At 36.9% G+C, this 13,928-nt stretch overlaps 1 protein-coding gene across 6 annotated transcripts in view; it reads right to left on the bottom strand.

Annotated features, from left to right (window-relative positions):
* The window catches only part of si:ch211-1e14.1 (UPF0606 protein KIAA1549), a 70,853-nt gene that overhangs the window by 35,490 nt on the left and 21,435 nt on the right, over positions 1 to 13,928 (bottom strand). The gene's annotated exons all lie outside the window — the stretch shown is intronic.

Genomic DNA, 13,928 nt, shown 5'->3' with positions numbered 1-13,928 from the left:
TTTATCTAGCAGAATTTTTCAAGTTTGTTGGAACATGCGATATGATAAACAAGTGGTATGACTCAACTTGCTTGTTATCAAGGAAAATGCACTTACATTACTTATAATGCTGAAATTTTAATTTCTCAACTGAGATATAGTGTACAGTGCAATCTAGCAACTACAAATGAACAATGTTTTATAATTAAAACAAAATTGTACAAATTTAAATAACAGTAACATCTTTACATTATTGAATTAAATTACATTAAATTAACTTTTAAATTAAATTAGAAAGTCAAAAGTACAGATAAATAAAACAAATACCTATTTAAAAAATATATTTTTACATTTTGTCCCAAAACAGGGACATTTAAGGAGGATGTAACATACTTTATTGGTATTCTTATCAAATCACTCACCATTTTTAATCTAATGATGAAAAAGAGATTGAAAGAAAAGAAAAGTGTCCTTTAAACATATTAATTTTAGAGTCATGCTAATAATCATGAAACCTAGTTCAGTGATTAACTCCCCCCCCCCCCCCCCCCCCCCGCTTTGGCGATGTGCGTGCCGTTGTCTGTTGCGACCAAACCATCCTTACAGAGGTCACATGCAGCCAGGGCCTCTCTTAAACCCGCGGCTACAGTGTGTTCTCTCCGGTGTGATCGCCAGGGAAATACGATGTTTGCAGGCAACGGCTTTTCAGTTCAAACTCATTGTGCGCGGTTAGGCTAATATATGTCTCGGTCGCCCTGCTTGACCAAAGGTCCGTAGGAGTTAAAAAGAATTTCACTGCAGTTATTTCAAGTTCAACGTCGCTACGTCACTTACTGAGACTTACAAACACATCTGTAATAATGTGTTGTTTTGTTCTGCTCACACTGGGTTGTGCTTTGTTTGGTCTTTTTACTACTCTTGGCTTTTACCGCCATGCATTTATCATACTTTTCTGTGTTGCTTCAGGTGCTGATATAAATTTGTCGTGTTGCCACCTGATGTAGCGACTTTAGTTTTGCCAGTTTTGCGCAGTACCTCTTTCTGCTTAGTGTCCGATATCCTGAAACCAAAATATCGCCAAATAACAGAGCTTGCATTTTTTCTGGGCACAAGTTCAGCGTCGGCCTCTTCTGTATCCATTTTCTTCCTTCTCCACGCTGCGCTGCGGAAAGTCACGTGACCACCAGCACGCGCGCTACACGAGTCTGACTGGTTATTTTTTATTTTTGACATAAGAAATGACCATGCAGCTCTTAGAATAAATGTCTTGTTACGTCCGCGAACACATTTGTTTATTTAATATAATCGCAACATTTGCTGTAATGTAATCGCATAGGCTGACATCGCGATTGCGATATGATTAATCGTGCAGCACTACTAGCAACCAGCAACATTTGTGTTCGGTATAAATGGCACAGAACATCTGAAGTGCATTCTAGTGCATTGAAGTTTTGGCCTGGGGTCCTTCACACGCGGCAGCAGCACATTCCACCGCATCAATAACATGGGACTGCCCGCGGATGTGCCTGACTTAAAATCGGCGCTACTAAACAAGGATATCGGCCGATGCCGATATATTAAAAAATGACAAATATCGGCGCGATATATCGGTCGACCTCTAATATATATATAAACACACACACACACACACTTGTTAAATCATAATAATAATGTATGTTCCTTATGTACCTTCACACTGCATCTGCCAAACTATAGCCTATATTTTCAAAATCCTAGTTATATTATAGTTATTTCATGTTTTATTTTCATAGTTATTTGTCTCAGTAAAGCTCTGTGATTAATTCTGGATGTGTTGATGCAGCACAAATTACTTTAATAACAATCATGTATGAGCTGAGTCATTAAATAGAGTTAGGTTTAGCTATTTAGCGTATAAACAAGTAGCAGGCTATAAAACACTTTTTATGAACAACTGAGGTGTGGTAAAAATAAAAAAATAAATAAACAAATAAGTAGCAGAACATTAGGGATTTACAACCATGATGTAAAACAAAGCAGTTTAAGATTTTTTTCCATGCTCTACTAACAAAAGAACCTACTTTATTAAAAATAAAGTGTAGAAAGTGCAAACATACAATTCATTCTTTCTTGTTTCATTACCTAAAATCTATCTTAACTGGTAGAGTACTCGTATATACGACCTGTGCTTTCCCAGCACTGCTCATGATTAGCATTAATATATTATTTAAATAAAAACCACAAAGATTTCACAGGTCACAATCTCTCTTGCATGACTCCTGAGTCGGGAATCTACCTTTCAATAATTAAAAGCTCTGAACCGCAAGTTCGTATGAGCGGTATCGGTTTGCCCTGTAAATATTCTTAAAAATGTTCTAAAATTTCCATTAGCACAGGCAGTACGACTTACGCAAGGGCATTGGAATAAAGACTGGCAGTGTGTTCAGTAGCAGATGTGTGCTAATGAAATGGGCCTTTCTGGGGGGAGGATGCAGAGGAAAAGGTGAGTTGCTTGCGTAATGAAGGAAAGAACAGCCTCGGCTATTAGAAAGTGGGTGTTGGAGCTTGGCAGCTGGGACCGAAGCCTGGCGTCGCATAAAAGCGCGGGTCATGAATAGTTGCTTTGTTGTCCACTGCGGCAAAATATTAAGTACCCGATTTGTAGCGTGCAAATCTATTCCGCAGCTGCTGGATGAAAGAATTTGGAATTGTGCCCTCTCTGGTGGAAAGATGTTACTGCAAGCTTCTTAAAGTGGGAGGAACGTTTTTGTACCGGTCATTGTGCTGTAACCTTTATTACTCTAATGGCTGCAAGAGCAAACAATACAGTACACATTTAGATTGAATTTAGGACTGCATCCCAAAAAAAACGGTAGCATGCCAGGTTGGAACATGGTCCGAATGTAAAGGAATAATCACCTGTGTGCATTTTCTTAATAACATTAGCATTATCAGAATGTAAAACTTTCCTGTGCGACGATCAAGGTTAGTCTGTACTAATGGAAAAAAAAGCGCAAAACCATTTAAATCTCACAGCAGGCTGTTGTGTACAAAGTATTTACATCTACCTACAGGGGTTATGGCTTGGTGCATCTATACATTTAGTAGATTTTGTAGAACTTTAACTCTAGCTTAATGTCTAAACTGCAGTGTACAAAATCCCCTCTGGTTGTTTCTGATGTCTATACACTAATAAGATATATTACTATTACCTCAACTTTTGTGTTTAATGTGTATTTGTTCTCTGACCTCTTAGAACCATGTGAGACACATACAGTAGTGTTAATGCATCTGCCGGACGGAGCAATGAATACACAAACTGAAGTGAGCAGATGCCGCAAACGACTCACTCTTAGAAAGAAATAGTAACCTGTACAAACAATTTCACAACTGGGTAAATGATACAAATTTCACAAAAAGAATAAACTACTGTAGGTAATAAGCATTTACTGGATTTCCATGAAAGTAAAGAACAAATAAATGATGAGAAAAAAAAACACATGAGACTTGAGAATCAATTTTCTCCGTACAGTATTTTATCGTCTCTCTCTCTCTTTCTCTCTCTCTCTGACAAATTCTTGACTCTCTCATGCTTTTCTGAATGGAAGCTTGCTCTCATGTACTTGTACTTCTTTTGTCGCTGACGATTGACGTATCTATATGATATACAGTATGTGTACTAATGTGCTTAAATACATATTTCATGTGTCTGTACTTTACTTGAATAGTTTATATTAGAAGACATTTTATACTTTTACGCCACTTCATCCTACAACAAATGTAGTAAAATACATATTTTTTGCATAATCACAATAGTGATGTGTTATTGTGCCTTCCTTGTAACACACTTAATAATGTTACAGGTGTTTAAAATCGCAAGCAAAAACTGCGACAAAGTTCACAGTCTGGAAGCACAGACAGAGACAGAAAGAGAGAAACAGAGAAAAAGGCTACTGTGAACTAATACAAGATTAGTGCTTTTGATACTTGAGAGAATTTTAAGGTGGGTACTTTTGTACTATTTACTGGGTACTTGATTTTTTTTCTCTTTATAACAGGTTTGTCCCTGACCTATGAACGAGTTCCGTTCTGGAAGCGCGTTCATAAGTCCAATTTGTTCTTAAGTCTTGTAAAGTCTTGTAAGTCATGTAAATGTAAAACACAACAATCCCCTTGACTTAATTTGTCCCCTTTCCCCACACCAAAAACATAATTGTGCCTAAGGAGTGTACTGAATCTCACACGTCAAATGTAACAGTGTTGTCTCAGCGCCTTTACATCGCGAGGGAAGTCCCTCACACCATTTTGTCTCAGAGCTGTTTTTCACCGTATTGGACTGTAAACTCTGCCTTGTTGGAAATTATGACACCATCAGGACAGCTTTACACGACGGCATTATTTTTTTCTGGGATTTTTTCAGACTTTCTCAATTTTTTCCCACCCGTCATTAGGGCACTCCCACCGTCAAGGCTACAAATACCAACCTGGGAGCAAAAAGACCATCACGTATTTCCTCAGAGCCAAGTGGTGCTGGCATCTTTTCAGACTCAAATTGACAATCAAATGGAGGATTTCTGTTATTTGAGCAATAATTAATGTTCAGGTATTTCTATGTTAACCTAATTACAGGATTTGTGTACTTTGTTCACTATTAAATAAAAGCTCCTGAAATATTTAATAATCATTTAAATGCAGTGAAACTTCTATTGTTGATTTTCTTTTCAAAATCTTTTTTCTGTTAGTAATTTTCTGCTTCACTCTCCATCCAGTACGAGGCGGTATTGCACCAGCCACCCATAAACTCAAAAGAAGAAAAAAGCTATACTCTTGCATAACACAAGTATTTACACTAGATGCACTAGATGTTTTCTATTTACTGCTATAGCTGTGGTATAATTCTAAGGAATTAATTTTTGGCCATTTAACATTTAAATTTAGATAAATATAAATTTATGTTAGTTTAAAAAAAAGTATTAATTATTTATTAATTCTAAATCAAGAACTAATTCATCAATTAAATTAACTGAATCAAAAAACTATTTTAAAACATTGATTTAAATTGCACAGCCCTACTGACTCTAAATTAGTTTTAAGTCATTGTTAAAGTGACTCACAACACACAAGAGGTTGTATTATACTATGATTTTCCTCCTTGACTGCAATTAAATTAACTTCTATTTCCTATTAAAAAAAAGGAAACAGATGCACTGTAGCTTTAAGCCATCGTGCAGTGAGATTTGTGCATATTCAAAAGCGCAACTGGATTCAGACTGTGATATATAAACACATCCTAAAAGCAGCTCAATTAAATTTTCAAAAATATGCTCATGGCCCACTGTGAACTGGGACTGCAATCTGTCAGAGAGATCACAAACATGACTCCAGATTCAAACCAGACAGATGTGTGAGTCAGAAGCAGCCGCCATTACTTATGCAATCTTCCCACTTTATTCAGTCACTCCTCTGTAATATTTGCAGCCCATTAATCTATATTTAGACTCATGAAAAGTAGAAAAGCAAAGAATCAAGTGGGACGCTTTAATACGTTGATCTCCTTACCAACATGAACAAGTTAAGCTGTCAACACATGGACACGCACACAGATTCAGCACAGAAAGAAAAAAAAAAAAGAAAAAAGAAAAAAACACCATAAATTGAATTCCTTCATTATTTCTAAACAGCTTTTACAATGCGAAGTATAACATCCTAACTCAGCGCTGTCTAAACCAGGTCAGTCTACTCCGTTCTTATGTCTCTGGAGAGTAAACAGTTCTTTCTACTCACATCCATATACCCTGCAGCATGCTAAGTATTTGAAGCGTCTGGATATGAGCTGCAGTGAAATTACAACCCTACATCTATAATGATTATTTACAGAGCTCAAAGAAGAGTGCTGCTAGCATCAAGCATTCTATGACCAACGATGGTAATAAAGTAATTATATAAAGCTTTTGTGTCATTGCTAAGGCTGGTAATTTCAGGCCACATATGTCACATATTTCTTAGTAATTTTACATCTAAATTACCGATACTGTGTCCCATACCGTATGTTTAATAGTGCCTGCGTGGGTTTCCTTTTACCCCCAAAAAATTTACATGCATGTAGGCCGGGCTTGATTTAAGGGGGGGGGGGGGAGGGGGGGGATAGGGGGTGATGTCACCCTGTCTGTTAAAAAAAAAAAGACAAAAACCATCCACTCTGTAAAACCAGCATCCCCCTTAACATCCCCTTTAGATTAATAATGCTGTGTATTATGTAAAATTTGTCATGAAAATTAAATATAAAAACTCTCTATGTATGATCATCTACGAACTATAAAAACAGCGATTAGCCAATCAGAATCCAATATTGTAACGCGCTGCTCACAAGTTTTTCGCAATTGCTAAGAGAACAGTTCAAGCGCAGCTTTTGACATATTTTGACATATAAAAAGAAAAGAACTGAAGGTATGATACAAGCGATGAAAACGAAGTATTCAGGTTAATACTGGAGATTTCAAAATAACTGACAGCTTTGATGATTATAAAAGACGAGTTCTTTACCCAATTTGTGTTATTTCATTCTCAATTTAAAGAAGAGGTTTTTATCATTTTTTTTATTAGACTTTGTAGCTGTACCGCCATGCTTGGGTACATAAGGGTCAAAAATTGATTTTTAAATACCATTATAATAATTTGATGATTTGTGTGTGTGTGTATGTGTGTGTGTGTGTGAGAGAGAGACTGGTGTGTAGTCATACAAAAACTACAGAACTATTGAATTAAATTATTTTATGTCTAATGTTTATGTAGATTTTTATTCTACGCTTATAATCCTCCCCAGTTGAAAGCCCTGGAAAGGATCAAATAATAGTTTGGACAATTGCATGTTTAAGTGTTTTGTTTGGGTGGCTACGAGTTGATTCAATTAAGCTTACAGTGGGGCAAAAAAAGTATTTAGTCAGTAACCAGTTGTGCAAGTTCTCCCATTTAAAAAGATGAGAGAGGCCTGTAATTTTCATCATACAGTAGGTATACCTCAACTATGAGAGACAAAATAAGAAAAAAGAATCACATTGTAGGATTTTTAATGAATTAATTGGTAACTTCGTCAGTAAAATAAGGCCTCTCATTTTTTAAGCACACTTGGTGGCTGACTAAACACTTTTTTTGCCCCACTGTATATTTTGTATTAGTTATTACAATTCGACATCTGCATGTAGGTGGACTGACTATGCTGTCTACGTTACCCCTATGGAAAGCGTTTCCAAAAAAAAGTGGAGGTTATTACAACAACAAAGACTGGGCAAATCTGGAACGGGATGTTCAACAAAAACAAGAACAAGAACAAGAGTGTGATCATTATGTGTATTTGGTCTGAGCTTCAGTGATGTGTTAAGTAATAAAGCAGAAATGCATAGCAGGAAGTTGTTGCTCTTCCTGATGCAACCCTCCTATTTTATTCAGGCTTGGGACCGGCACTGTGTCCAGTGGCTGGGGTTTGAGCACCGGCTGGGTATTGAACCCGGGCCTTCAACATGGCAAGAAGTCAAAAAAAAGGATAAATGGCATTCTTCTTCTTTTTAGTTGTTAAACAGCAGTTGGAATCGAGTAAATATTGGCACTGTAAATATTGGCACCTTTACTTTTAGGATAGCCTGACATTTAACTTAAATATCAAGCGTTGAAGAATCCAGTTAAAACCTAAACAATATTTATTTGTGTAAAATGAATTCCATTATTATATAAAATAATTAAGACTAGATTGTGTGTTGTCCTGGCAGTATGTTTTTATGGTTTTAAGACCTACCAAGACATTTTGAGACATACGAAAGCAAGGATGTATTAGATTTAAAAGCTTAAAACCATGATGGTCCTGGTGTCTGCTAAAGAGGGAAAGACAACTCTACCCTTCAGTCCAGAGTCATGCTTCAGTACGTTCCCTGCTCAGGCATTACCTAATTTCTACACACAGGTCCATCCTTAGTGTTAATGAAGACCCTGAGCAGCGGCAGACGGATGACGATGTGACAGACTGGAGGCAGGCGAAACACTGGGGACGACTCGCTCTACCACCTGCTCCAGAAACATGAGCGCGTTACGCATCGCTGCCATTTCATTGTGATCTCTGTCCTTGAAGAGACAGACCTACATATTGTATTCTCGGATGGTAAGTGAGAATGATAGCATGTAACTGAGAGTTCAATCAATACGTATGCTGTAGTAGCCATACAGGTATTAAATACACAGAAAATATATCCTGTATATATTACAATATTACTGTATTACATAATTTTGCACAGCAGCAGATAGAAATCATTACTTAAAACCCCAGTGTGTAAAAACACAACAAAGATCTGTGTCATGCAGCGTGATGACGTATATGCACACCTTGAATCTATAGAACACATGTGAAAGGACGCGCAAAGCATTTTATTAATATTTTGTTCAATATATTATCCTAAATGGCAATATATTTTTCACCAGCCATGCAATATACTTTACTTACTAATCATTCCACAACATATTCTCAATCTGCTATGCAATATATTTATTAATCAGCCTGTAATTTATTTATTTATTTACTGTGCAATGTATTTTTTTACTTATTTAATGTGCAATACAGTACAATTTTATTAGCTCTTTTTTCAAAACAGCGAGGCAACTGCAAAACGATTTCTTTCTGAATGTGCAATACCATGGTACGTTTTTGAATGACAATAAAGTACTCATTTATTCATTCAATAATGTATTCATATTAGTGCTGTCAATCGATTAAAAAAAATTAACTAATTAATCGCACAATTTTTTGCAATTAATCGTGATTAATCACAATTAAAAGACTAATTATTTACATTTACATATCCAAAAAGTTTCAATGTAAACTCAAGACAATGAAACTATTTAAATTCAAATATGATTGTTTATTGGAATTTTTGTTTAACTTGTAACACAGATTTTCTCATGTTAACAACATACCTGCAATAAACCATCAATATTCTCCAAATTAACTGTTGGCTTGAAAGCCATATTTATTACAGAAATAAAAACACAGGTATGTGCCATTTGTGTCATTTGAATTTCAAAACAATCAATGCAATTTACATTGGCGAGGCCCTGTAGAGATTGTTTCGGTGGGGTGTTTTGCTTTTAAGTGATATGTCAAAGACGAATTACTTCTCTGGTATTTAAATTCGGCTTTGCAAAATGTACAGATTACTTTTGTTTTATCCACAGAACCATCCGGCAGAGTTTTATACTGAAACTTTCCGTCTAAAAGTCCTTCCTTGGTCTTAATCATACTTCTTTGCACGTTGAACACACGTCGGCCACAACAGGAAATAAAAAAAACTGCAACCGCGTTAATTGCGTAAATTTTTTTTAATGCGTTAAATATTTCAAATTAATCGCATGCGTTAACGCACTAATTTTGACAGCACTAATTCATATATATGATATCATTAAGAGAATGGTTGCCAGTATGTATTAAAGTATTTACAAAAGTAGCTGTTAAAAAAAAAAAAGTTTTTAAACTAATAACTACATAAATTACTCACAATGCGTGTATTACCTGAAATAAACTTCAGCCTTTGAGATAAAATCACGCACATCGAAAGGGTGTTCAAGTCAAACCGGGACTTTTGGTTGTCCATAATTTGAATTTAACCATCTTTAATGGTTAAATTCCATGGTTTGAGTTTTATTACTGTACTGTGCTTAAAGTTTCTGTAAATGGTTTTACAGCTTCATTCACAAGAAATTTCAGCACATACCCCTGGTATGTATTAACTGGGGGTGCAAGGATGATATACTGTAGAGATTACCAGAACTACAATATTGCTACGCGAAATTACATGATCTAAATATGTTTTTTTTTTTTTTGTTCTTTCTCATATTTTCGGGTTAAATGACATTAGCTACATTTTAGTCAGGTTTATGAGGTTTTTGGGTAACTAATACCCCAAATCTCCCACTTGCCCTGTGGGATTACTTCATGATCAAACAGCACATAATAAAACATGACTATTGTTAAAATAAGACTTTTGTTAAGGGTGAGAGGTTTATTTATTAATATTTTTTGTATTCTGACCGTTGATTCTAAATCTCTATCTCGTACAAGATGATAAGAGGGAAGAAACCTCAAGGGGAACCAGCCTCAACAGGGAACCCATCCTCATTCGGGTGATATCAGATAGCATCATGGCAAATGATCAAAAGGAGACAAAGTAGATGAGATCAACCCCACATAAATGATTCACTTCGAGTGTAATCTTCTCCTCCCTGAACTCCCATCTACCACTGAGCACGATCGTTTAACCCAATAAAGGCTGGGGGAGGATCCAAATTGTCTCACAATTATAATTGCATAACATCCAATTAAAAAAAATGCATGCATTATCCTTTATAATATGTACAGTGTAGTTTTAACATCCATGTCTTTCAACTGTCACCATGTCTACCTTGGATATAAACAAAAAAAAAGAGGGAAAAATATATGAGCATCACAAATGCAAAAACAGTGCAGTGTTTTTATCTAAATAGACCACGATAGAGACACAGACTCTCACGTGTCACGTCTAATTGTCCGGCTGCAAGCAGAGATAGTTGTACAAACCTTCCCAGCTTTCAGTTTCACAGTTCGGTTGCAAAAGTTCATTCCAAAAGGCCCAGCTGTGAATCACACAGAAGTGTGTCTGCGGCCAAGATCTACTGCTGGGAAAACTAAGATACCAATTATGTCCCCCCCTTCCCCTTTTAATGATGTCATTTCCTTTCATTTGCCAGGTTCCTTCCAGTGAACGTCTCATTTGATGATGGTGCTGTTCCAGAAAAGCGCGGTGAAACACACTTTCGCCCACACATGTTTCTGTTTTATTCACATCCCATTGCGTGACTGTTTTTCTCCTTCGCTGGATGAGGAGACTCTACTCGCACTCTAATAGACCAATAAACTGACGGCTGTGCTGATATTCGAAAAGCACGTTATTGCAGTAGTCTACTTACGCTCCACGGCCGTAAGTTTGTGTACACAGACTGTTTGTTGCAATTGTAGAAGACGTCTTTGCATGTTACAGCATTACGGTTTGATTTTACTGAACTGAGTGTGTATTTTCCCTCATGACTGTAGCTATCGATCAGTCTGATTGAAATTATTCCGATAATTTTTTTTCTCTAGCTTTGATGTTTTTAGGCTTTCTGTGTTTTTCCGTTAATCGCTACTTCCGCATAATGATTACGATAGAATTCCAAGAATTCGTGTTTTACCACGTGAGAAATGGTAAGATCTCACCTGGGCTTCGAACCTATTTAAATGTTCATGGATTAAAAACACTACAATATCTCTGAACAAATAAAAAATTTTTGGCCTCTAAGTGGCGCAAGAGTAAAATGCTCTGCTCGCCCTATCATCTGGAGATCACAAGTTAGCGGATAGCGCTGTCCTCCAAGTGTGTTACGCCGCCCCAACGGTGTGTGAGCGAGCAGTTCGAAAAAGATGCGGTCGGCTGGTGTCACGTGGTTCGGAGGAAACACGTGATAGTCATCGGCCCTCCCGACTGAGTGGTAGTAGTAGCCTCAACGTGGGAGCCCCCTAGTGACGGGGGGAATTGGACACGACTAAATTAGAAAGAAAATCTGGGAAAAATAATAATAATGTTGTAAATAAAAAAAAATTATATACTCAGCAAAAAAAGAAACGTCCCTTTTTTAGGACTGTGTATTTCAACAATAATGTTGTAAAAATCCAAATAACTTTACAGATCTTCATTGTAAAGGGTTTAAACAATGTTTTCCATGCATGTTCAATTAACCATAATCAATTAAGCGGGGGAGATGCACTGCAGTACTTCAAGCAGCTGGTGGCCACACCAGATACTGACTGGTACTTTTGATTTTAAGCCTCCCTTCATTCAGGGACACATTGTGAAACATTTTTAGTTTATGTCTTATGTTGTTGACTCTTTGTGTTCATACAAATATTTACACATTAAGTTTACTGAAAGTAAAAACAGTTGAAAGTCAGAGGACGTTTCTTTTTTTGCTGAGTATATATGTTTGCATATGAGGAGGTAAAACATTGTAATTCCTCTATAATCCTACAGGTGGTGTGCTTTAAATTATTATTACAGCACAACATCCTGTATGGTAGGAGTAAATTATTTGCTAAGTTTGTTTAGAATTGTAAAAAAAAAAGAATTAATATTGAATCAGTATTCATAAGATCACAATATCAACAGAATGGCAGTACAAATCGAATCAGCAACTGGGTATCTATCTGGTAAATCTCACCCTACAAGCTTTATTTAATATTAGAGAAAAGGAAAGAACAATCTGGTAAGCGACTCTTTTGTCAGCCGATTCTTGTACCACCACATCATGGAAATCAATTTTTAAATGATACATTTCATTTATAGTAGAGATGCACCAGGCGTCCAGTGACCGGATACAGAGGTTTTTCAGCTTAATCAGGCATGACCGGACATCCATGGACAATTCTGTGCAGAGTGCATGAGCTTCCAAGTGGTGAAACAGAAACGCATGTTTAAGGCGTTACATTACTAAAAGTGTAAAAAATTCTTAGACTGGCCTTCTTCTCCAAACTCTATGAGTGAATTAGTCTTAAACCAACTCATTACATGCTCTTACACCAGTCTCAAAACACCACGTGCGCTAATTAGCCTCAAAACACATGCGTTAGAAGCAGCTGCACGCGCCCACGTGCTCACAACTGCTCACTCAACACACTTACCCATTTGAGGCGATATATATATATATATATATATATATATATATATATATACACACACATACATACACATTGCTATTTCACGCTCAACTGTTCACACAAAAAACTAAAGCAGAAAACTAATTTAATAAGAAATGTCATTTAACGACTTGTGATCAGTTGTTGAAAGTGCTGGATAAAGCTAATGTATAAAACTTCTTAAAATTTTAAGAACAAAGTTCTTAAAATTCTAATAAGATCGATTTCCGTAAATCTTGTCACAGCGAAAGCGCCATGTTGTTAGGTGTAACATGGCAGATGGAGTGAGCTCCTCTAACACCGAGCAACACCTCTCTCTCTCTCTCTCTCTATGATTACATGCTAGGAAGAAACAACACATCTTCTGTGTAGTGCACTGAACCTAACCCTAACAACTGAGTAAAAACACAGCTCTGAGACACACAAATAAAAAAAATGTTATTCTAGAAGCTTCCAGTAATACACTACATGCAGGATCTTAGTCCAGACATGTAGTCGTGTTGTGTATAAAGTGGATCAAAGTGTGGATTAAACTGCTATTGATCTGAGCAGGCATGACTGAGATCATGTCTGCTCCTTATCACATTGTAAACCCCTTCTCGTAGCCGAACAGACGAACAGGAAACTGGATGGCGAGAAAGAAGGAGACAGAGAGAGACAGAGAGAGAGAGAAAGCAGGTTGGGATAATCTCTGCAGGACTCCGCACTATATTTGGTGTATTGTGTAATTCACAGGAGAACGCTCGAGTTCTGTGTGTTTGTCCCGCTCGCTCTGATTTCTTCAAACGACAGGAAGGCTGTGACTGTAACCCGAGAGGCCCTGAAGCCCGTGCCACTCTACAGGCTCTCAGCATTATCAATGTCTCTTATGTCTGAAGTCCAACACACACACACAAACACACATGCACACACACACACACACACACACACACACACACACAATGATTTAAACTCATACTGTTAGGAAAATCAAGTTATTTCTTTCTACACATGTATTACCTACAAAACACACTGAGGGAGGAGTGAACCCATAACTGTTTGGTTGTGTGATCTGTCTATATGCTTGATAGGTCCCTCGGTGCCTCTTTTAATCTCTCTCTCTCCCTCTCTCTCGACTAAGTGTTTAGGATTTCCCAGCAGAGAACCAGATCTGAAGTGAAGGCTGACAGACCCAGGATGAAATCATCGCTTTAATAAAATATAAAAGAGAGACTGTCTGCGTTTGATT

This window comes from Clarias gariepinus, chromosome 7, assembly GCF_024256425.1.
Source record: "Clarias gariepinus isolate MV-2021 ecotype Netherlands chromosome 7, CGAR_prim_01v2, whole genome shotgun sequence".
In the NCBI taxonomy this organism is placed as follows: Eukaryota; Metazoa; Chordata; class Actinopteri; order Siluriformes; family Clariidae; genus Clarias; species Clarias gariepinus.
The sequence above is the reverse complement of the archived record's forward strand: the minus strand, read 5'-3'. Positions and strand labels throughout refer to the sequence as shown.